Here is a 22,695-nt window from a genome sequence, read left to right as displayed (position 1 = left end):
AGAAAGGCTTTCCTACGTAATTGTGTTGAAAAAGCAAGATCGGGGAATATCTTAATCTGTTTTCCCATAAAGTTGACAGGATATTTTTGGAAATAATTTTTCATTATCAAGCTTATATCTTCTGATATGGAGAAATTAACCAAAAGAGTTCCCCAATCAATTACCTGATTACTAGACTCAAGGAAATTTGTTAAATCACCCTGAAAGGGCTGTTCTGATCTATCTTCTGGATTTCTTTTTTTTGGTATGAAATAACAACTAACTACAATTATTTTATCTCCAGCAACAGAGCCAAGTATTTCCTTAAGCAAATTTTTTAGAGTAATATAGGGTAATTCCCCTATTACTCTGGGAAAATTCATGATTCTCAAATTATATTTCTTGGCTGTGTTTTCTAGAGATTCAAGTCTCCTAGAGATTATCTCTCTGTCTTTAACGACAGCTACATGAAATTCTGTATTTTTCTTTTGGGAATTCTCCAATTCTTTAGTCCTGTCAGCCAACTCTTTAATTTGTTTCTGTGTTTGTAGCGTGTCTTGTTGAGTTCCTGTTATTAAGCTATCCACTTTCTTTTCTAACCCTTTAATATTTAAAAGCATTCCTTCCATCATCCCCCAAAGTGAATCAAGAGTTACCACTGCTGGGCGAGTAGGGAGGTCAGTAATACTGCTATCTCGGAACTTTTGATCTAAATTCCCTTCCTCAGGGTTTTCCAACCTCAAGTCTCCTATTCCACTTCCTGAAGTTGAGTCCAAGATAGCAGATGCCCCCTCTACGATGGTCTCTACAATAGCCACATGGGTACTGTCCGCCAATCTTTGTGCAGGGGGTATGCCGATGTTCGGGCTCAATGAAGCCTCGTCTGTAGGCCCGCTCAGCCCTCCCTGACTGAGAGGCACATCAGAGTCTTTAGACTTCATTTCATTCGACGCAGGTGAAAGGAGAAATCTGCTTATTTCCTGCTGAATTGGGGAAGGCAAGGGGAGTGGTGGAAACACTCGTACCTTGCCTTTTCTTTTTGGAGGCATTTAGCTTTTTTTTGTAATAGCAGATTCACACAGTTTATGACGCCACTGACTTTATGTGCAATTTGTTGGTAAGCAGAGAGGGTAATCGTTCAAACAAGCGGAACAAGAGAAAACAGTACCTTGATTACACCCAACAGATGTTTGCCGTCATCCGGCGATTCCGGGCGAAGCCGGGCAAAGCCGTCTCGCCGCGCGCCCCTTTAGCGCGCGCGGCTTCAGCAGCGCGCCGGCTCTGCAGCGCGCCGCTGGTAAGCTCCTTTAAGAGGGTAACTTCCGGGATCCGCCTCAGGGTCCGTCCCTCACGTCGCGACGTCGGCGGGTCAGCTGGAGCTCACAGTCGGGCAAGGGGATTCCCTGCCCCGTTCTCGACAGCCTCAGGTAGCTGGACAGTTCTTTTCTCTGCGCCCTCAGTTTAGGAACTCAGAAGCCCCGCTTAAGAGAGCAACTTCCGGGATCCGCCTCAGGGTCCACCCCTCACGTCGCGACGTCAGCGGGTCAGCTGGAGCTCACAGTCGGGCAAGGGGATTCCCTGCCCCGTTCTCGACAGCCTCAGGTAGCTGGACAGTTCTTTTCTCTGCGCCCTCAGTTTAGGAACTCAGAAGCCCCACTTAAGAGAGCAACTTCCGGGATCCGCCTCAGGGTCCGCCCCTCACGTCGAGACGTCGGCGGGTCAGCTGGAGCTCACAGTCGGGCAAGGGGATTCCCTGCCCCGTTCTCGACAGCCTCAGGTAGCTGGACAGTTCTTTTCTCTGCACCCTCAGTTTAGGAACTCAGAAGCCCCGCTTAAGAGAGCAACTTCCGGGATCCGCCTCAGGGTCCGCCCCTCACGTCGCGACGTCGGCAGGTCAGCTGGAGCTCACAGTCGGGCAAGGGGATTCCCTGCCCCGTTCTCTACAGCCTCAGGTAGCTGGACAGTTCTTTTCTCTGCGCCCTCAGTTTAGGAACTCAGAAGCCCCGCTTAAGAGAGCAACTTCCGGGATCCGCCTCAGGGTCCGCCCCTCACGTCACGACGTCGGCGGGTCAGCTGGAGCTCACAGTCGGGCAAGGGGATTCCCTGCCCCGTTCTCGACAGCCTCAGGTAGCTGGACAGTTCTTTTCTCTGCGCCCTCAGTTTAGGAACTCAGAAGCCCCGCTTAAGAGAGCAACTTCCGGGATCCGCCTCAGGGTCCGCCCCTCACGTCGTGACGTCGGCGGGTCAGCTGGAGCTCACAGTCAGGCAAGGGGATTCCCTGCCCCGTTCTCGACAGCCTCAGGTAGCTGGACAGTTCTTTTCTCTGCGCCCTCCATGGAGGAAGTCTTAAGACCTGACTCTGACAGATGCCAGAGATAGTCCAGAAATTTTGGGATTGGACAGGAAAAAGGGTCAAGGGACTGAGAAAAGCACCATGACGTGAACCTTTTCCATTTGTAAGAGTAAGCTATTCTCGTGGAAAGCTTCCGTGAAGCAATCAAGACACAGGAAACTGACTCAGAAAGGTTAAGTGGTTGAAGGAATAACCTTTCAACATCCATGCCATCAGGGAAAAGGCTTGAAGATTGGGATGTCGTAGGCACCCGTCGTTTTGAGTGATCAGAAGAGGGTCCTTTCCCAAGGAAATGTGCCTGCGGATGGAGAGGTCCTAAGATATTGGAAACCACACTTGGCGTGGCCAGTGAGGTGCTATCAGGATCATGGTTCCCTTGTCCTGATGTAACTTCATGAGAGTCTTCGAGAGAAGAGGAAATGGAGGAAATGCGTAGAGCAGACCAGTTGCCCAAGAGAGGGAGAATGCGTCTCTCGGTTGAGAGTGTTTGCTGCGAATGAGAGAGCAGTAGTTCTCCACTTTGCGGTTTTGAGGGGACGCAAAGAGGTATATCCGAGGATATCCCCATTGTTGGAAGATGGAGTTCCTTGCTAACTCGTCAGAGGTTAGCAAACAAAGACCTTTTAAAGTGGAAATGGATGACGTCACTATGGGGGACGCCCCCAAGGTTCACGCCCATGCTGGTACAAAGTCTGGAGCCCGTGCGCGCGCCCTTATGTCATCGGGAACATGGCGGATCCGTAGCGTCAAGCCAGCCCGGGGACACCGGGACCAAGAGGCAGGGAGAAGCCGCGGCTGCATCTGTCCGTCAGAGCCAAAGGGAGTCGCTTCCAAGGTAGAGAGGGTGGAGTGAGAAGAGGCACGAATGCAACAAATGGGAGGTACCATGAAGGGGGTGTTTCCATATCCTCATCGGATCTTGTGTACTGGTGCTGCCATGTTTTTCTTGGGAGGCTCCAAATACTGGAGGATATCTAGCATTTTGTGCCTGGTATCCTCTGCAGTCTGCAACTGAAATGGGATGGCCTCTGCCATCACCAGGACAAAACCTGCGAAGGAGAGGTCCTTGGTGGAGACTTCCTTTGATCATCTGGAGGAAATGGTTCTGAGGGGAAATTATCTGAAGTGGTTTCAGAAATATCGGAGGAATCACCCCCCATGGTCATAGGTGCCCTTGTCTCTGCTGCCATTGACAGGTAATGGGGCCCTATGCAGTCAACCCCCAGCCAGCGGTGTAGGCACTGGTCCAATTGGCCATTTTGGCCTGGGCTCTGGTGACTTCCAGGGCACTGGGGAAGCTTCATTTTCTGAGGAATCAAGGATGAATACTGGATCAGCTGGCAGTGGCACCAGTGGTCCACAGGGAGTTGATGCCACCCCGGGAACCAACACTGGGTCAGGGTCAGTAACACACCGATGAGAGTGTTCAGGGATTCCAGCTGCAGCTCGAGATACAATGGAGCTGGTGTCGGTGACATCAGTGTTTTGATGCCAATGCACCACATCACCTTTTCCATAGACAGCTGCACAAGCCTCTCCAGTTCCTCCTTGAAAATCACTGCTGCCAAGACAGGTTGGGATCCAGAAGGCATGACCAGATCTTCTTTGGAACCAAGAGGAGGATTGGTGGTGGACATTAGGACCAGTGGAGACTGTGGCATTACCCTGGCACTGATGGAGGATCAGCTTTCCTTGCCATGGGGTCACTTTGGGGGCATCACAGCAGAAGCTGGTGCATCCCCATGCCCAGCACTGTGCATTGACAGGGACCGATGCCAATGCTTCTTCAGTTCCCTCAATGCTCAGATCAGTCCTTCCCCAGTGCAGAGGTTGAGGATGACGAACTGAATTTCCTTGACCTGGAGGAATCAGACCATGATGTCCCTGGTAGCCAATGACCTTGACGGAACTGATGGCCCCACCGATGTCGATGGCTTGGTGTTCACTGGTGAGATTCCAAGGACTCTCTTGATAGTTATTTCTCTGATGCCAATGGATCAGTCTTCTCTGGCCCAAAGAATCACTGCATCTTGTTGATCCAGATCTTCCATCCTTTTGGGGTCATCTTGGCACACTTACTGCAACCTCAGATGTTGTGCAATGCCCCAAGGCAGAAGATACATCTATCATGAGGGTCTGCGATAGATATGGTCCTTGTACACCTGGGGCACCACTGAAACCCCAAAGTAGACATGTTATCGCAAAACAAAAGGGACGCGAGATCGAAATCAATGGTAGTAGCCTTCGATGGCCGGCGGGCTCCAAGCACACCGCCACCCTGGGGGATCAACAATAAAAATAAATATCCCAAAATACAGAAAAACCTATCTAGGATGCTAACATGAGAACCAGAGGTATTCCACATCGACCGCGCAAGGAAAAACACAAAAACAATCGCAAAGAAACACTTTTGAAAAAGTTAGAAAAATCTGACTCACTTGACCACAAGACACAAGGCTCTGCAGAAGAGTCTGAGGGGACTCTGCATGGACGCATTGTATATTGCATGCATGAGCATGCTCACTGAGGCCTAGTCAAAGTTCTAGAAACTTTGACATAAGTTTTCCGTTTTGGACACCATCGGATGGTGTCACCCATGTGTGAGGACTGACATTCTCCTTGTCCTTAGAGAATATTGGTTATAGCACTAAAAAAACCAGTGTTACAAAACCTATAGGATGCTTAGTATGGGTACATGCAAATCGCATGTAAAAGAGGGTATTAGCTATTACAAGGCATTGTAGCGAACTGCATTTTTAACACAGGAAATGTAATGCTGATATCCTGATCTGTGGAATCATTTCAGTGTGAAAGATGCCTGGAGGTCGACTCACTCAGGAAACAGGTGGTGGAGCAGAGAATGGAGGTGATGAGGCTTTGAAGCATCCACAATAACGATGACTACATCAATGAAATGTTTCTTGAGGTAACAAAGATGCAAAACTCCAGCAGAGAGAAAGGAGAAACTGGACCACAAGATGACAGTGTTGTGCCCGGTCGCAGACGGCTGTGCCCTCTGTTGCTTACCTTTTTCTGCCTGACTCAGTCCATTTTGGTAAGATGGCTGCCTCCGCTTCTCCACACCGAACCCTCCGGCATGGGCGATTGCGTTCGCCATCTTTCTCCAGGAGTTACCTTGGGCACGCGCGCGCAGCCCCGTCTTTACGTGTGTCATGACGGGAACCTCGGGGGCGTCCCCACTGCATTATGTCACTAGCTCTGGTATTTAAACTCCATTTATGATTCCTAATACGAGTTAGCAAGGAATCCTCCATGCTGATCTCTCCACATTACCAGACGCTCCCGCTCTGTGTAATCTCGCTCCAGGACGACATAGGTGCCCGCTCCACGGGGGCCTTGCCTCGCTCCTCTTTACCCCTTCGGGGTTGCCTACCTATTACCAGGACGCTTACGGTACCCGCTCCTCGGGGGCCTTGCTCGTCCAAGACCTCCGCTCCTTGGGGCTCTCCCCTACTACAACTACCAGCATCAGAGTGAGTACTGCCGCTCCAGTTCTGTCTTTGCTTTGTCTCATCTCTCTCTCCATAGATTCTCGACCTACCCTGCACCACGGGCCTTGTGAAATTGTGGAACTGCCTTTTCCACTCTGCAACCTACAGAGTGGAACATTACCATCTGGTTTCTCTGCAACCTACAGATGGTAATGTTCCACTCTGCAACCTACAGAGTGGAACATTACCATCTGGTTTCTCTTCTCCTAGCTGGAATCATCACCCAATCCTCGGGTTACCATCTATGTTGCAGTACAATAAAGCTATATCTCTGTGTCCATCTCTGCCTAGAGCTAGCCTATCACTGCAAGTCACCACAGGGCTCTGCCCTGTGGGAGGTGTCATCTCTTACAGCGACCAAGGGCTCACGCTTCAATGTCCAAAGTACAACAGATTGCTAGCTCCATGGACCCGGCACAGCTCGCCTGGCCCAGCGGATTACAGAGCAACAGAAATCTCTGGAGACACTAGCCGCCGCTTTCAATTAGTTGAACGCCCGACTGAATACGTCGACGGTTCCAGAGAAAGATTCTTCTTCTCAAGTGGTTGCAGTTCGCGCCATTGTACCACTACCAGCTCCTACACGCTTCTCTGGTGATGCCCAGATGTGCAGGGGTTTTATTAACCAGTGCTGTATGCACTTCTCGTTGCAACTGAACTACTTTCCCAATGCGGTTTCCAAGACTACGTATATCCTATCACTACTCGATAGAAGAGCCCTGGCCTGGGCTTCACCTCTCTGGGAATGCAGCAACCCTGTTTTGAATGATCTGACTGACTTCTTAAACCTGTTCAAATCCGTATTTCAGGATCCAGCACGCCAGACCATGGCAGGGTCTATTCTTCTTCACCTTCAACAAGGATGCAAGTCTTTACCAGACTATGTTATTGAATTCAAGACACTAGCATCTGAAATTCATCGGGATTTGGGATGTCTACATGCTATATTTTTAGAGGGCCTCAACACTTGTATAAAAGACGAACTAGCAGCTCGTGACTTGCAAGACACTCTGGAATCTCTCATTGATTTAGCTGGGAGAATTGATCGCAGGATACGTGACCAGACTCAAGAAGCCAAATGTCACAAGAAGCACCCTCATAGAAGCCCAGGAGCTGGAATGTATAGGCCCTCGAGGAGCGAGTACCTGGTTCCAGGGAAAGCTCTGAGAGAGCGATGGTAACTCACTGATGTAGTTGGCAGTGATGACTTCCAGGCAGAATAGAATACGGAGCAAGTCTGGGAACGAGGGCCCTCGAGGAGCGAGAACCGGTTCCAGACTGTCACCTGAAAAACAGAAGAGAGCGAGGCCCCCGAGGAGCGGGTACCCCTGGTAAGTCTGAGGAGGTAGAGTAGCTTAGGTAGAGTAACCCGACCCTTGCTATCTCAATCTGTTAGCAAATTCTAAGTCCTTATATATCCGTTGCGGGTGATGTCATCTCAGTGGGATGCCCCTGAGGTTTGCGCTATTGCCGGTAATTCAGTCGGGGCCACGCCCCTAGGCCTCCAGGAAACATGGCGAGATGCAGCATCTAGCCGGAGGACTTCGGCAGAAGGACGCCGCGGCAGCCAATCTTCCTGCGGGCGAAGAGGGAGGCGCCAAAGCGGTAAGGAGGGTGGAGAGAGGGCGTCGGGAACTGATGGACACAACAATACCCCACCCCTTTCTGTCCCTTTTTGATGACATCACTTCTTGACATGCCCCATTTGGCCCTTATGGATGATGCAGACCTGAACCAGAAATACATTTTTCAAAATGATGAGGGCCTGGAGACAGGAAATGATGTACAGCCAAGATGGTGGCTCTTGTAGAGGGACCAGAAATGACATCAAGGCTGCACATGTGCAGTAAAACTAAAACAAAGCACATTTGAATCATGATGCCATGAACCATGCTGCAGGCAGCCATCGTGGAATGACATCACAGGCCAAGACATCACCTCTGCGCATGCTCAGTCCTTTTGTTTATAAGGCGAGAGCACAGAGGGCAGCCAGGTTCAAAGGAATGACCACCCCCTGAGCAGGTTCAGTAAGCAGCTGGGGAATTTGAAAGCATAGTCTATATCAGTCATTAAAATAAAATCCTTCTGTTTTCTGTCATTATAATAAAGAAAATCCTTTTCTTTTGCGACAACCCATACATTTTTGTGCCATTATTTTCTTTTTTAATCAAACTCAGGGCTACGTGAGAAAAGAGAAGGACGCCCCCGAGGTTCCCGCCATGACATATACAAAAGTGTAGGTGTCGCATGCGCACGTGCCTAGGAGGCCTCAGGAAGAAGCATGGCGGATGGGGACGCTCATGCTGTGTCGGAGACGCCGAGGGTTTCGGCAATCAGCACCAGAGGCAGCCATCCTTCCCAGGGAGGAGAAAAAGGGTAGAAGAGAGGTGAGGCAGAGCAGTCATAGCCGTCTGCGACCGACGGATGCAACAGTACCCCCATTCAAAGGGCCCCCTCCAGGACCTCTTCCTGGTGGTCTGGGTTTTCGAGGATGTGTGAGATGAAATTGACGTACCATGTCTTTATCCATGATGTTGGCTAGAGGTTCCCATGAGTTTTCTTCTGGTCCATAGCCCTCCCAGGAGATGAGGTATTCCCACATCTTGCCTCTTTTACGGATGGGCTCCACCTTAACCAGGGTGGAACAAGACTGCTGGCGCTAACCTTTAAAAAGGAGATAGAGCAGCTTTTAAACTAGAACAAAGGGGAAAGCCGACAGTCGCTCAGCAGCGCATGGTTCGGAGAGAGGTATCTTCAAAGGATACTAATGATGCATTAGAATTAGGGCATCCCGACAGTGAGGTTCCAATAATTAGAAAAGTAGTCCAAGTGCCTGTAACTAAAAACTCACCTGAGCTAAAAAATTCTAACTTATCCCCTATCAATTAAAAAGCAGAATGAAAATACAAACAAAAAACAAACTTTGAAATGTTTGTATGCTAATGCCAGAAGTCTAAGAAGATGGGAGAATTAGAATGTATAGCAGTAAATGATTCTTCATATTGCATGTATAACTTCACTCTGTTCAATTCCAATTCTCAAAAAAGAGTTTAGCAATTCACAGCTGTTATGAAAACATTTTTTATGGAAGGAGAGGAACGTTTCATATACAATTATCATAAATCCCCAACCAGGGTGATATGAATCTGGATATAATCATAAACGGACCTCCTCCAACCAATGTGTGAACAGCATTAAAGTCCAATACTTTTTTTCAAGTAATTTTGTTTGTGTGCGTATGTGTATGACTCTAAAACATTTCTCTTGTTTAATAAAGGTGAAATCAATCACTCATATGATCCACTCCTTTCAAATGAACGCTCCCAGCAGCCTTGTAAATGATCCCGAACAACGGGTATAGAAAGATGTATTAAGACATTCATGAAGCAACCTAGGTAGGCGTGATGGAAAGTCTCTAGTGGCTTAATCATAAGCTCATACAACACCCCGACTTATCTGTTGGGTGGGTGGGTGTTCGTGCCGACGTCAAAACATTCTCCATTTGAGGCTCGCATCATGTTTCAGCGGTTCATACGTAAATTGAACCTGAAAGTGTTTTTTTCTCAAACTGATCATCAAACGGCTTCAGATATGTCAATAGTTTACCTTCGTTCAACTTGGAATCCACCAGGAGCTATCGATTCTCACGTTAAAACTTTTGAGCAGCTGGTTTTACGTGATATGACCATCTATGAGAATCAAGAACATCGTTGGCAATATAACCTTGCAGCTCCATTGAGAACTGCTCTACAGTCTCTTTCTCGAAATTCTGATTTAATTATTAAGCCAGCAGACAAGGGGGGTGGGGTGGTCTTACAAGACAAAGCAGTGTATGATCAGGTTATGCTCCAACATTTAAACAATCCTTTGTATTATAAAAAGTTGATGATTGATCCTACTTTAGGCTTGTCAAAACTTCTTCAGGGTATTGTTGATGGAGCTACATGTTTTACGGATAAAGAGAAGAAGTTCCTGATTACAGAACACCCTCGGTTACCCGTAATATATTCTCTCCCAAAAATCCATAAAGATCTTCAAAATCCACCGATACGACCGATCGTTTCTTTGAATGATTCTGTATTGGAAGCTCCTGCCATACTTTTGGATATACTGTTGCAACCTTACGTTACATCTACCACTTCATACATCAAGGACACCATTCATCTGTTACAGAAATTACAAAGCATGTCTTTAGATGATCAGACACAATACATATTGGTCACCATGGATATCAGTGCGTTATACACCAATATCCCTCAGTTGCAAGCGTTTCAAGTCATCCAACAATGTTTAACACAAAGATTATCTCACCATAGAATTCCCAATTCAGTTATTTTGCAACTTTTGGAGGTGGTGTTATATAACAACTATTTCATGTATAATGATCAATTGTTTGCTCAAAAACATGGAATCCCAATGGGCTCTCCGTTAGCCCCGACTACTGCCAATATCTATGTAGCTCATTTTGAAAATAACATTGTTTATGTGTCTGAATGGTGGCATGATATTGTTATTTGGGTTCGGTATATTGATGATATTCTGTTTGTGTGGAAAAACACTGAAGAGAAGTTGTCACTGTTTTTTGAGTGGCTAAACTTGCAAGATTCCAACCTTCAGTTTACCAAACAGCAGTCCTTCAAGCAAGTACCGTTCCTTGATGTGTTGGTGAGTTTAAAGGATGGTCAGTTCACGACTACAGTATATCGCAAACCAACTGATAAAAATAACCTTTTAAAATTTCATAGCCATCATCCGCCATCGTTCAAACGTGGCTTACCTGTTAGCCAGTTTATTAGAATCAAACGAATCTGTTCGGATCAGAATCAATTTGAAATACAATCTCAGATTTTACGCGATAGATTTTTGGAACGCGGTTATCCAAAATCTGTTGTTAAACGGGCTTACAAGCGGGCAAAATATTCTGACAGAGCGTCCTTGTTAACGTACAAGCCTCCTAAACAGGACCCGGGTCTTGTGTGTGTATTGAACCAATCTGTTGCTACTTCAGCTATAGCAGCTTCGATCCGTTCACATTGGCCAGTGTTGGCTTTACATGAAATTTTTAAAGATCCTCCGCTAATAGTTACAATGCGTGGCAAGAACATCCGTGACACTTTGATACATGCGGTGACCTATGGCCACAGCAGCGAACCGGGAGGTAGTCATAATCAATATGGACATTGTGCCCATTGTCCACAGAGTATCAATGGAGATACATGGATTGAACCCGTGACAGAATATAAAGTTTTTCGCAAGACTCACACCACATGTGAATCTGATTATGTCGTTTATGCCATCGTATGCTCTTGCCCTAAGATATACATCGGCAGAACCACCAGAAAAATCAGAATTCGTTTGAACGAACACAAATCAAAATTACATACTGCAACTTTGACAGCACCGATTGTTTCTCACTGCGTGCAGACAAGTCACGCTTTCACAGACTTGAAATGGACTATTTTGGATCAAGTTTCACTATCCCCCCGTGGAAGTGATCGGATCAGGCTTTTAAATAAGCGGGAAGCCTTTTGGATTTTCACATTGAGATCACAAGCCCCGGCAGGGTTGAATGAATTATTAGATTGGAACTCGATTCTATAGTTTGGAGTGATTCACCGAGCATTGAATGGAGATTGTTCTTTTTGATTGGTAGTAATCCGGCACACGTCATTGGTTCAGTGCTTGATGGAGATTGGTCACGCAGCTAGTCTATCATCCAGTTTAAATAGGATGCTTCCGTTAGCTTTAAGCGTTGTCAGCCTTGGATAGAGCCTTTTGACTCACGCTACAGACCCAGTAGGCAATGGCTCAACATTGACCGACGAGACATCTACAAGAGGATTGATTCCCCGATGAAAGGTCCTTGAATGGACCTGAAACGTGGCTACGTCGGTGACCCTTCAAACCAACAGATAAGTCGGGGTGTTGTATGAGCTTATGATTAAGCCACTAGAGACTTTCCATCACGCCTACCTAGGTTGCTTCATGAATGTCTTAATACATTTTTCTATACCCGTTGTTCGGGATCATTTACAAGGCTGCTGGGAGCGTTCATTTGAAAGGAGTGGATCATATGAGTGATTGATTTCACCTTTATTAAACAAGAGAAATGTTTTAGAGTCATCCACATACGCACACAAACAAAATTACTTGAAAAAAGTATTGGACTTTAATGCTGTTCACACATTGGTTGGAGGAGGTCCGTTTATGATTATATCCAGATTCATATCACCCTGGTTGGGGATTTATGATAATTGTATATGAAACGTTCCTCTCCTTCCATAAAAAAATTTTTCATAACAGCTGTGAATTGCTAAACTCTTTTTTGAGAACTGGAATTGAACAGAGTGAAGTTATACATGCAATATGAAGGATTGATTTTGGGTTTTTCATTAGCATTGTAGAAATCCTTCTTAAATCGTTTTGGTGCTCATTGATTATAGTTTAGCAGTAAATGATGACATAGACTTAATTGGCATCTCAGAGACATGGTGGAAAGAGGATAACCAATGGGACAGTGCTATACCGGGGTACAAATTATATCGCAATGACAGAGAGGAGCACTCGGGAGGAGGTGTGGCAAGATGGCACACTTCGTGGCACTCCCTGGCATACCTTCATAAGCTCTTCATAAAGCACATATTCTGCCTCCACGGACTACCTTCTCACATCGTATCCAACCGTGGGTCCCAATTCACGGCACGATTCTGGAGGACCTTGTGCAAACTGTTTGACATCTCTCTAGACTACACCTCAGCCTATCATCCGCAGTTGAATGGCCAGACGGAATGGATGAATCAAACAATGAAGCAGTTTATTCGAGCTTATGTCACGTCCCGACAGAATAACTGGGCCGAATTGCTTCCATGGGCTGAATTCGCCATCAACTGTCATCGAGCAACATTTACTGGATTGTCACCTTTTGAAGAGGTTTTGGACGTTCCCCAACACCGCCACTTCCACTGAAGCTCACAGTGATGTCCCCAGCAGCTCAAACCACTGCTGATGATATCCATAATCAGACAAAGGAAATGCTAATCAAAGCGAGTGACCGTGCTAAGAAGTGCTACGATGTGCACCATTCGCAAGCTCCAGTCTTCAAGCCAGGAGACAAGGTCTGGTTGTCAACCAAGCACCTCAGACTTAAACTACCCTCCTCTCGGTTTGCTCCTCGCTACGTGGGACCATTCCCAGTCCTTCAATGTATTGGCAAAGTCACCTACCGTCTGAAGCTACCACTTGGTCTCAACATCCATAATGCTTTCCACGTTTCACTTCAGAAACCGCTTATACTCAGCAAATTTACTTCCAAATCTCAAGACCCACCTGTCATCAATGCAGAAGATGACTTGAGTTCAAAGTCGAAGAGATTCTGGATGTTCGGAAAAGAGGCAATACTTTTGAATACCTTCTATCATGGGAAGGTTTTTGCCCCGAAGAACCAATATTCTGGACAGAGATGCTTCATTAGATCCACACCGTGCATCCTTCAAAACCTAAGCCTGGTACCCAAAGAGATCGCCCTTTGAAGGGGGGTACTGTTGTGACCGTCGCTGCCCATCTCCACTCCGCCCACCTTACCTCTTTGGCGACTCCCTCTTTGGTTGATGGAAGTTTGGCTGCCGCGGCATCATTTTCCCAACCTCCTCCGGCGTCCCCGGACCAGCTAGACGCTGCCTTCCGCCATGTTCTCCTCACTATTGAAACCTTGATAAAGTTTCAGCTCCTCACTCTTCTTCTTCTCACCAACCCTGCTCCTTAACCATTTGCTTGAGATCCAGGAATGATCTCTAGCTGCTGTCCTGACCCTCTCTCTAACCCACTGAAGCACTAGGCATGCTCCATAGGTTTTTATACCCCAAAAAGGTGGGGGTTAAAAAAATGGAAGGAATCAAAATTATCAAAACTTCTCCTACTGCCCCTAGATAGTAAAATGATTTAGAGATAATGTTAGTGATTGGCATAGCCTCATCACATGCTTTCAGTCCAATCAGAGCTAAAGTGCACAGATTGTAGAACCACAGTTGTTCTAAACGAAGTAGATAACCAGATAGGTCTCCACTACGCTAATCCTCGACAATTAGATCAAGTACAATCTTCAAAAGTATGCCAAATTCAATACAGTGTGAAATTAAGGAAGCATTCTCTCACTTGTGTTTCAAACAGCTTATGTATTCAATCAGGCAGACATTCACAGCACATTAAACAGAATAGTTGACTTGCATTTTACCTTTTTCTTTTTTTTTTCCCTTTAACTTTTATTGAGTTTTCCGTAAACATTACAGACACAACAATAGATATATACTGACATCATACAATTATATCTTCCCTTCAACCCCTTCCCCTCCCCAGCCCCCGTGAGTAGGAAGTGCAGACTATCTTCTCATATGGTGCTTCAGTCTTCAACATCATTAACCAAATGAACATCCACCATGTCTATAACATCGAAAATATTGAAATCAATGACAACATCATTGGCGTCATGTTTAACCTCATTATTAACCTCATCGTTAACATTATTAACATCATTATAGATGAGAAAGAAGCATGAGAGTTTAATAACAAGTAACCCGGATTCTGATCCACAATTAATGCCTTCAAAACCATGATCAATTGCTTAAGAACCATATTAAGCGTGGATAACATGCTTGGACCCTAATTCGATATTTTGAGTAGTAAGCTTGAAATGCTTAATATTTTTAAATAATTGTTATAAGTCTTTATTCTTACATGGCCACTCCATCGGGTAGCACCTTCCATACTTTTTTAAAAGACACCAACTGGTTGTGTTTAGCCGCCGTCAAACAAGCTAGCCGACGATGCCTGCCTAACCTGACCATCACCTCTGACACGGTGGGCACTATCGCAGATTTCCAATGTTGTGTAATCACCATTCGGGAAGCGGTCATGAGGTAGGTACAAAATTTCTGTTGCTGGATATGTAAGTCATCCACTGGGGCATTTAATAGAGCACTTGTAGGAACCACAATGAGTTGTTTCTTTATTAGTGTTCCTAGCCATTCCATAATAGCCTGCCAGTATGGCATAATCTTAGAACAGTCCCACCATATGTGCCAATAGGAGCCTATTTTACCACATTCCCTCCAGCACATGGGTGATATAGTGGGATAGAGTTTATTTAGTTTCTCTGGTGTGAGATGCCATCTATACAACATTTTATAACAATTTTCCTGCAAACTAGCAGATATAGAACTTTTACTGGCCCTCTTAAATATGGCTTTCCATACCTTCCATGAGAGTTTCCGCCCCAAATCGGTTTCCCATTTAATTATATGAGGAGAAATGTGCTCCTCATAATTATTTAAAAGCCCATAAATTTTTAGATATCACCTTTATCTGAATATCTGCTTTGAGGGACAAGTTCTCAAAAGAGACCTGGTACCTCTAAGTTGCTGAGTAGTGAGAATTGTTCTAATAAAGTGTTTGATTTGGGCATAAGCTAGAAAACTTATCTCATCTAACTCATATTTTTGAGATAGTTGTGGCAGACTTAACATCTGTTCCTCTTGAAACAGATGTCCTATATGTAAGATACCTGCTTGTTGCCATTTTCGGAAGATATCTAATTGAAAACTGATCGCAAAATCCTTATTATGGAAAATGTGGGTTTGATAGAAGTAACTATGCTCTCCCACCAGTTATTTCGCCACATAGTCCAAATCTTTAGGGTGGTTTGTAGTGACTATGGGATAGTTAATATAGTGCGCCAAGCATGTTTCGGTTGCCATGGAATCGCTTCCAGGGGCACTGTCCCAACCATAAGTTGTTCCGCCCTAGCCCACTGCTTAGAGGCTTGACTGTGGTTAATGTCTTACACTGCTCTCAACTGGGAAGCCACATAGGGGCGGATTTTCAGAGCCCTGCTCGCCTAAATCCGCCCAAAACCGAACGGATTTAGGCGAGCAGGGCCCTGCGCGCCGGTGAGCCTATTTTACATAGGCCTACTGGCACGCGCAGAGCCCCGGGACTCGCGTAAGTCCTGGGGTTCTCCGAGGGGGGCATGTCGGGGGCGTGTCAGGGGGCGGGCCCGGTCGTCACGGCGTTTAGGGGGCGTGTCGGCAGCGTTTTGGGGGCGGGTACGGGGGCGTGGCTACGGCCCGGGGCGGTCTGGGGGCATGGCCGTGCCCTCCGTACCCACCCCCAGGTCGCGTCCCGGCGCGCAACAGGCCCGCTGGCGCGCGGGGATTTACTTCTCCCTCCGGGAGGCGTAAATCCCCGGAGAAAGGTAAGGGGGGGGGGTGTAGACAGGGCCGGGCGGGTGGTTAGGTAGAGGAAGGGAGGGGAAGGTGAGGGGAGGGCGTTAGAGGATTCCCTCCAAGGCCGCTCCGATTTCGGAGCGGCCTTGGAGGGAACGGGGGTAGGCTGCGCGGCTCGGCGCGCACCGGCTATACAGAATTCATAGCCTTGCCCGCGCCAATCCAGGATTTTAGTAGATACGCGCGGCTCCGCGCGTATCTACTAAAATCCAGCGTACTTTTGCTTGTGCCTGATGCGCCAGCAAAAATACGCCTATTCGCGTTTTTTGAAAATCTACCCCATAATATAGTTGTAAGTTGGGAACCCCCATACCCCCGTGAAGTTTATTTAAGAAGAGAGTACTTTGGCCACTCTGGGAGGGTGCCATCACCATATAAAATCGAAAAATTTCTTTTGAGGTCTGTGCAAGAGTGCTGCCGAAAGGTAAATTGGTAAGGTTGAGAACAAATATAGATAATGGGGCAAGACATTCATCTTTATTATAGCCATACGGCCCATCCACGAATGAGGCCCTTTGTGCCATTTATCGATATCCTTGTCGATAGATTTTATTAATGGAGCGTAACTGAAAGCAAATAAGATCTCCAAAGTTGGATGTAGGTAAACCCCTAGATATTTTAGGGCTTTCTTGGCCCAACGGAAGTGAAATTGTTTTGCACTGTCAGCAATTTCAGACTGTGACAACGTGATGTTTAATAATTCTGATTTTTCAAAATTAACCTTAAACCTGAAATTTTACTAAATGACTTTAATTCATGTTCTACACCAGCCAGCGATATTATTGGATCAGAGAGAGTAAACATGATATCATCAGCGAATAAAGATAATTTAAAATTATGGCTTTTAATTGTATTCCTTTAATCGCTGTAGAAGCCCGAATGCAAAGGGTTCTAAAAATAGGGCGAAAAGAAGGGGTGAAAGAGGGCAGCCCTGCCTCGTGACCCGTCCGATAGTGAAGGTCTCTCCATATCCCCCATTCACCTTCACAGCGGCTCACAGTGAGTATTTTAATTGTCAAATCCAATTTAAGTAATATGGGCCAAAGTTCACTTGCTCTAAGGTTTGGAACAAAAAAGGACAATGAACCAGATCAAAAGCCTTTTCAGCATCTATTGACAGTAAGGCAGTTGGAACCTGCTCCCTTTTTACCCACCAAATCAGGTTGATGATCTTGCACACATTATCCACAGCCATTCGATGGGGAGCGAACCCTACTTGATCAGAGTGTACTAAAGATGATAAATACCAGTTTAACCTTAGCACTAATACTCTGGCTAGGATTTTTAAGTCCTAACTGATTAAAGAAATGGGTCTATATGATCCACACAGAGTAGGATCCCTTCCTGGTTTGGGCAGCACTGTTATTCCTACCAAGTTTGAAGCTGAAATGTACCTCCCTCTCTGATATAATTAAAAAGATCAGCGAGATGGGCAGCTAAAGTATCAACAAATGCATAATATTCCCCTGAGAAGCCATCTAAACCTGGAGATTTGCCATTCTTCAAAGATTTAATTACTAGTTGTACTTCCCCAACCGTTATAGGACTATCAAGAGCCTATTGTTGCTCAGATGAGAGTTTAGCTAGTGCCACCTCATTTAAATATGCAGTAATGTTTTCCTGCAAGATGTTTTGCTCTGGGCTATACAGTGCAGCATAGAAATCAGAAAAGGATTTCCTAATTGCCTTAAGGTCTGTCACTAAGTTCCCGTGACCATCTTTTATTTTGGTGATCACGCCTTGCGAGATTCGTGCTTTAAGTTGGCGAGCTAAAAGCTTGCCTGCCTTATTGCTCCCTTCGAAACTGATTTGTTTTGTCATTTCTAGTTGAGACAATGTTTGATCATCATCCAAATGCTGTAATTTGACTTTTAAATCAGTTAATTGTGTCCAAAATAATGCTGTTGGATTTTGCAGATGCAGTTTGGATAAGTCTGCAATCTCTTTAATGACATTAGTTCTGAGTGCATCTCGCTCTTTATTGCAGTGGATCTCGCAATGTACTGACCTCTGATTACCGCCTTGGAACACTCCCACACTGCACTAACCGAGGCAGTGGATTGATCATTAATATGAAAATATTCATACAATCATTCTCTCACTTTTTTAATGAAGGCCTCCTCCCTCAACAGAGCTGTGTTAAATCTCCAGTACCGTTGTCCTCCCTGTCCCCCTTTTATAGCAACATCCAGCTGTATAGGACTGTAGTCTGACCAACTTATTGGTTCAATATCTGAATTTTGTATTCAGGACATCAGGCATTTATCCACTAAAAAGAAATCTATACGTGAATATGTATTATGTGGCCTGGAGTAGAATGTATAGACTCGAGAGGTGGGATGTAAATGTCTCCAAATATCCACTAGACCCCACTCAGTCATTCCATTCTACAGAAGCTTTTTTTTTTTTTTTAATTTTTTATTTATTGAATTTTCAATGTTTCAAATTACATTGAATCAATAAAAAGAAAAAACAGAAAATATTATAAAGAACATAAAAAAGAGTTTTTAAACATTTTGTTCAGGAAATATATAAACAATATAACATTCCCTTTTATTTATAAGAAAAGGGGGGACCCACTTCAGAGCGGTTTTATAAGTAACAACGACCCTTCTAGGATACTTATGCTGGAGCATTATGTAATGCAGTTACTCTAAATTTAGCCACACTTCTAAACCCTATATGGAATGAGAGTCTAGATATATACGCAGTTGATCTATCTCTGTGAAAATGTACTTATTATTTTGATACACCAATAAACAACGGCAAGGATATCTTAAGTAAAATTTGGCGCCTCTGTTCACAATCTCATTTCTCATTGCAAGAAAAGCTTTTCTTTTCTCCTGTATTCTCTTCGTTATAGCTGGAAAAACACAAACTTGGAAACCGTAAAACAAATCGGATTTCTTTTTAAATGATCTCTTTAAAACTTCATCCCTTTCAGATGTTTGAAGAAAGGTGATAAATACCGTTGCCCTCTCTTCTATTTTAGCTTCTAAGGACTTTTCAAGAAAATCAGTTAAGTTATCTCTAGAAGAAATATTTTCCACTTCTTCCTCCTGTTGTTGTCTCTCCCCTTTATCTTGTCTTCCTGGCAAGTAATACCATTTCGACAATGATGGTAACGTCATTTCTGTAAACGCCAAAATATTTATAAAGTAGCTTTTAATCAGATCCTTTAATGGCATCCATCTTGTTTTTGGAAAATTCAGTATTCTTATATTGTTTCGCCTTAGTTGATTTTCCAATGAATCCATTTTCCTTTCTGCATAAGATTCTGACTTTATAAGGTTAACCTGAACCTCTTTAATACTTTCAATCTTTCTTAATTTCCAACATAGATTTTTCAACAGTTAGTACTTTAGTGTCCAAGATCTTCGTTTTTTCCATATTCTGTTTTACAGCATTTGTCAAGTCTATAATAGCCATATTCATTGTGGTCAGGGCCTTCCAAATCTCTTCAAACGTAATTTTTTCAGGAACTTTTAAAGGGTAGTTCAACACTACGTGTATCTCTTTCTTCTCTCCTCCATTGTCTAGAAGGCCTTCCTCGCCGAGCTCGGGACACCCAACTTCTACCTCTCCCCCCCTGGAGTCTGAATTCACAGTGCTCACCGAAGTAGGTGTGGAATCCATACCTCTTCTCTGGGGGTCTTTCGATTTTTCAGATGGGAGAGTCGGCATCTCCTGCAGCAGCTGTTCTGCCTCTGTACCAGTCAGAGGTCTATACGGCCTGGATGGAGTTGTCGGCTCGCCGGGGCTGAGAGATATTTCTTCAACCAAGGTGGGAGGACGGCCGCTCACCGCCATCTTCACCAGCGGTCACGCTCTCCGGCATACACTGCATACCCCGGAATGCTTCCTCGATCCGCGTCTGACGGTATGAACTTTCAGGCATTGAAGCAAGGACCTCACGGATCCTTGCTTTGCGTTTAGTGTGTGGCATAGTAGGAAATATCTGATGGAAAAAAGCTTTTCACTAAATCAAGGAAAAAAGACGCGGAGCTCGAGCGCTTCCGTGCTCACAGTGCGGCAGCCATCTTGGGTCCCCCTACAGAAGCTTTTTGGCTCTGGAGCTGTGAGGCTGCTGAGCCAGAGCACTACTATGGGATTTATCTAATTCTGGGCGAAGGGACAGGTTAAAATCCCCACCTAGTATCAGAATACCTTCCCCATATTTGTCTAAAAGGTCTCTGATTTATTGAAAGAATAAGGTCTGGTCCCATGTTGGCGCATACATAGAAAGCATGGTTATGATATAATTTCCTAATTTGATTTTCAAAACATATCTACCAAGCACATCTGGGATTTGTAACAGCACTTCAAAGGTTAAAGACGAAGATATTAATATCCCAGTTCCTGCATATCGTGCATTCTTCCCTGCAGCTGATAGAAAGATATGAGGAAAATCTTTAATAGCTAACAGTCCTTCATGTCACTTTCTTAAATGGGTTTTCTGCAGGAAAGCAATAGACGCTTTCAATGTGGTTATTTCCCTTTTGAGCATTGATCGTTTTCTCTGAGAATTTAGCCCTTTCACATTAAGAGTGACTATTCAGATCATTTGAAATTATACATTAAATGCCATACAGCTTTCTAGTATAGCATCCACGGGTACCCGCATTGCTTTCCTCTCTCAAGATGTTCTTGCTTTCGGTGATGTCTTCAAATGCGTACCATACAGTGTTAAACATTTTACCAAGGTAATTCTGCAACTTCCCTCCCATAAATATAATTTTTTTCCCCTTACTGATCCACTTACAAACCCGTATAGATCCTATCTTTGACAGACAAATGAACTACAAGCCTTTCTTCCCACCCCCACCCCCAGTATTTAAGTCCCTAACAATATTGATATCATAACAGTAGTTATCAAACAGGATAGAAACAATAATACAACTGTGTAAGCAACTTTAAGTCACATTAAATTTTGCTGACTTATTTGCAAACTTTTCAGATCTGACCAGTTCCCGACATCTCGGCCTGCTTCAGCCTTTATCCGTCAATGCGTTCGGTCCATCTGCTGCTGGAATCTGGGTGCGGTGCTTTGGCTTCCCCGCTCGGTGCCATCTTGACCGCAGTTCTGTTCTTCCTGCGTCAGTAGTCTTGGCCTGTACCGGGAAACTAACTTCTATCCCCGCTTGCTTAATGGCAGAAACTGCCTCACATGCAATCTTTACCCAGTAAGAAATGCCTTTGACTTGAAAGGAAAGAGAAAAGGGAAATGTCCATTTAAAACATATCTCCGCTCGCTGTAAAGCCTGTGTGACCGCCCAAAGGTCATAGTGTTTTTTAATGTGCTGGGGGCCAAGTCCTGGTAAATGGAAATTTCCTCGTTGTTCCATTCCCAGAACTGTTTTTTCTGTGCAATCTTCATTATCTCCTCTTTTTGCGAGTAGCTTAGAAAGTTGATTACTCACGATTTCTTCACTTAGAGAGCTTGTGCTGAGATCTTGTTTTAGCAAGTGTTCACAGATCGCTGCTGCAGCAGTGAGGCAGTCAGAAAAGTCCTCATTTTCAGGGATCCCCCTTATCCGTATGTTCTGCCGGTGGGATCAGTTCTCGAGATCCTCAAGCTTTTCGGATAAGCTTGAAATCTCCATGCTTATAGAATTGTTTTGCTGCGTTATCTCATTTATGGAAATCTCATGCTCATCCATCCTGGTGTCCATATCGTCCACTCTCCGCCCAAGGGCCGCTAGGTCCTCTCATAGCTCTGAAAAAGAGGCCAAGAGCTCCTCTTTATGCTGTTTGAGCTCCGCTCTCAGCTCCATAAACTATTACCTCATTATAGCTGTTGTAGGAATATCTGATAAGTTGTGTGGGTTAGTACTGGAGCTGTGAGGTGACAGAATCGGTGCTTCTGTGTCGGATCCGTCCATCTCTCCCTTGCTAGGCCCAATGTTCCGTATTTCTGCTGCGGTTCTGAAGGAAACTTTCTGTAAGTCCGTATTCCGTTTTCTCGCAGTCATCAGGTCAACTTAAGATTGCTGTTCACTGGTCAGTATGTGAAAAATAACTCCCGTTGCTTGCTCAAAATAAGCAATTATACTGAGGGGGGTCAGGAGCTTCAGGCACTAGCGTCCATCTTGCCTCATGGCGAACAGCGCCCCCCCGCATTTTACCTTTTTCTGCCAGTGCTAGTAAAGTACTCACTGTGATTTTAAAACACTGGCACATTCTTCAACTGCACTCTTGTCTTTTAGGAACCCACCTGGATTGCTTATACTCGGGGTGGAAATTTGCACAATATGTTGGTCCCTTTGGATTTTTCCAGACAAGGTGGCATGAAGGTGTCTTAGGTCCTGGCGGGACCTCTGGGCCATAGACCATATGGAATGTGTTTGGTCTGTTCCATTTTGATGTATACAGATTTGCTATTTATACTAGCCATTCACAAGACTGTCCCTCTAAAACATCAAATATTTGCCTTTCTGCTCAAGTTATATCTACGATTTGTTGCCTTTGCCAAAAATGTTATATTGGCAAAACCATTTGTGCTATGAATTACCTTTCTATAAATATTTCTAGTTTAAAAAGTACCTTTTGACTATATTTTTGATCCTTGTCTCTC

The sequence above is a fragment of the Rhinatrema bivittatum genome, chromosome 3 (genome assembly GCF_901001135.1).
Source record: "Rhinatrema bivittatum chromosome 3, aRhiBiv1.1, whole genome shotgun sequence".
Taxonomy (NCBI): Eukaryota; Metazoa; Chordata; class Amphibia; order Gymnophiona; family Rhinatrematidae; genus Rhinatrema; species Rhinatrema bivittatum.
This window is presented reverse-complemented; position numbering follows the sequence as displayed.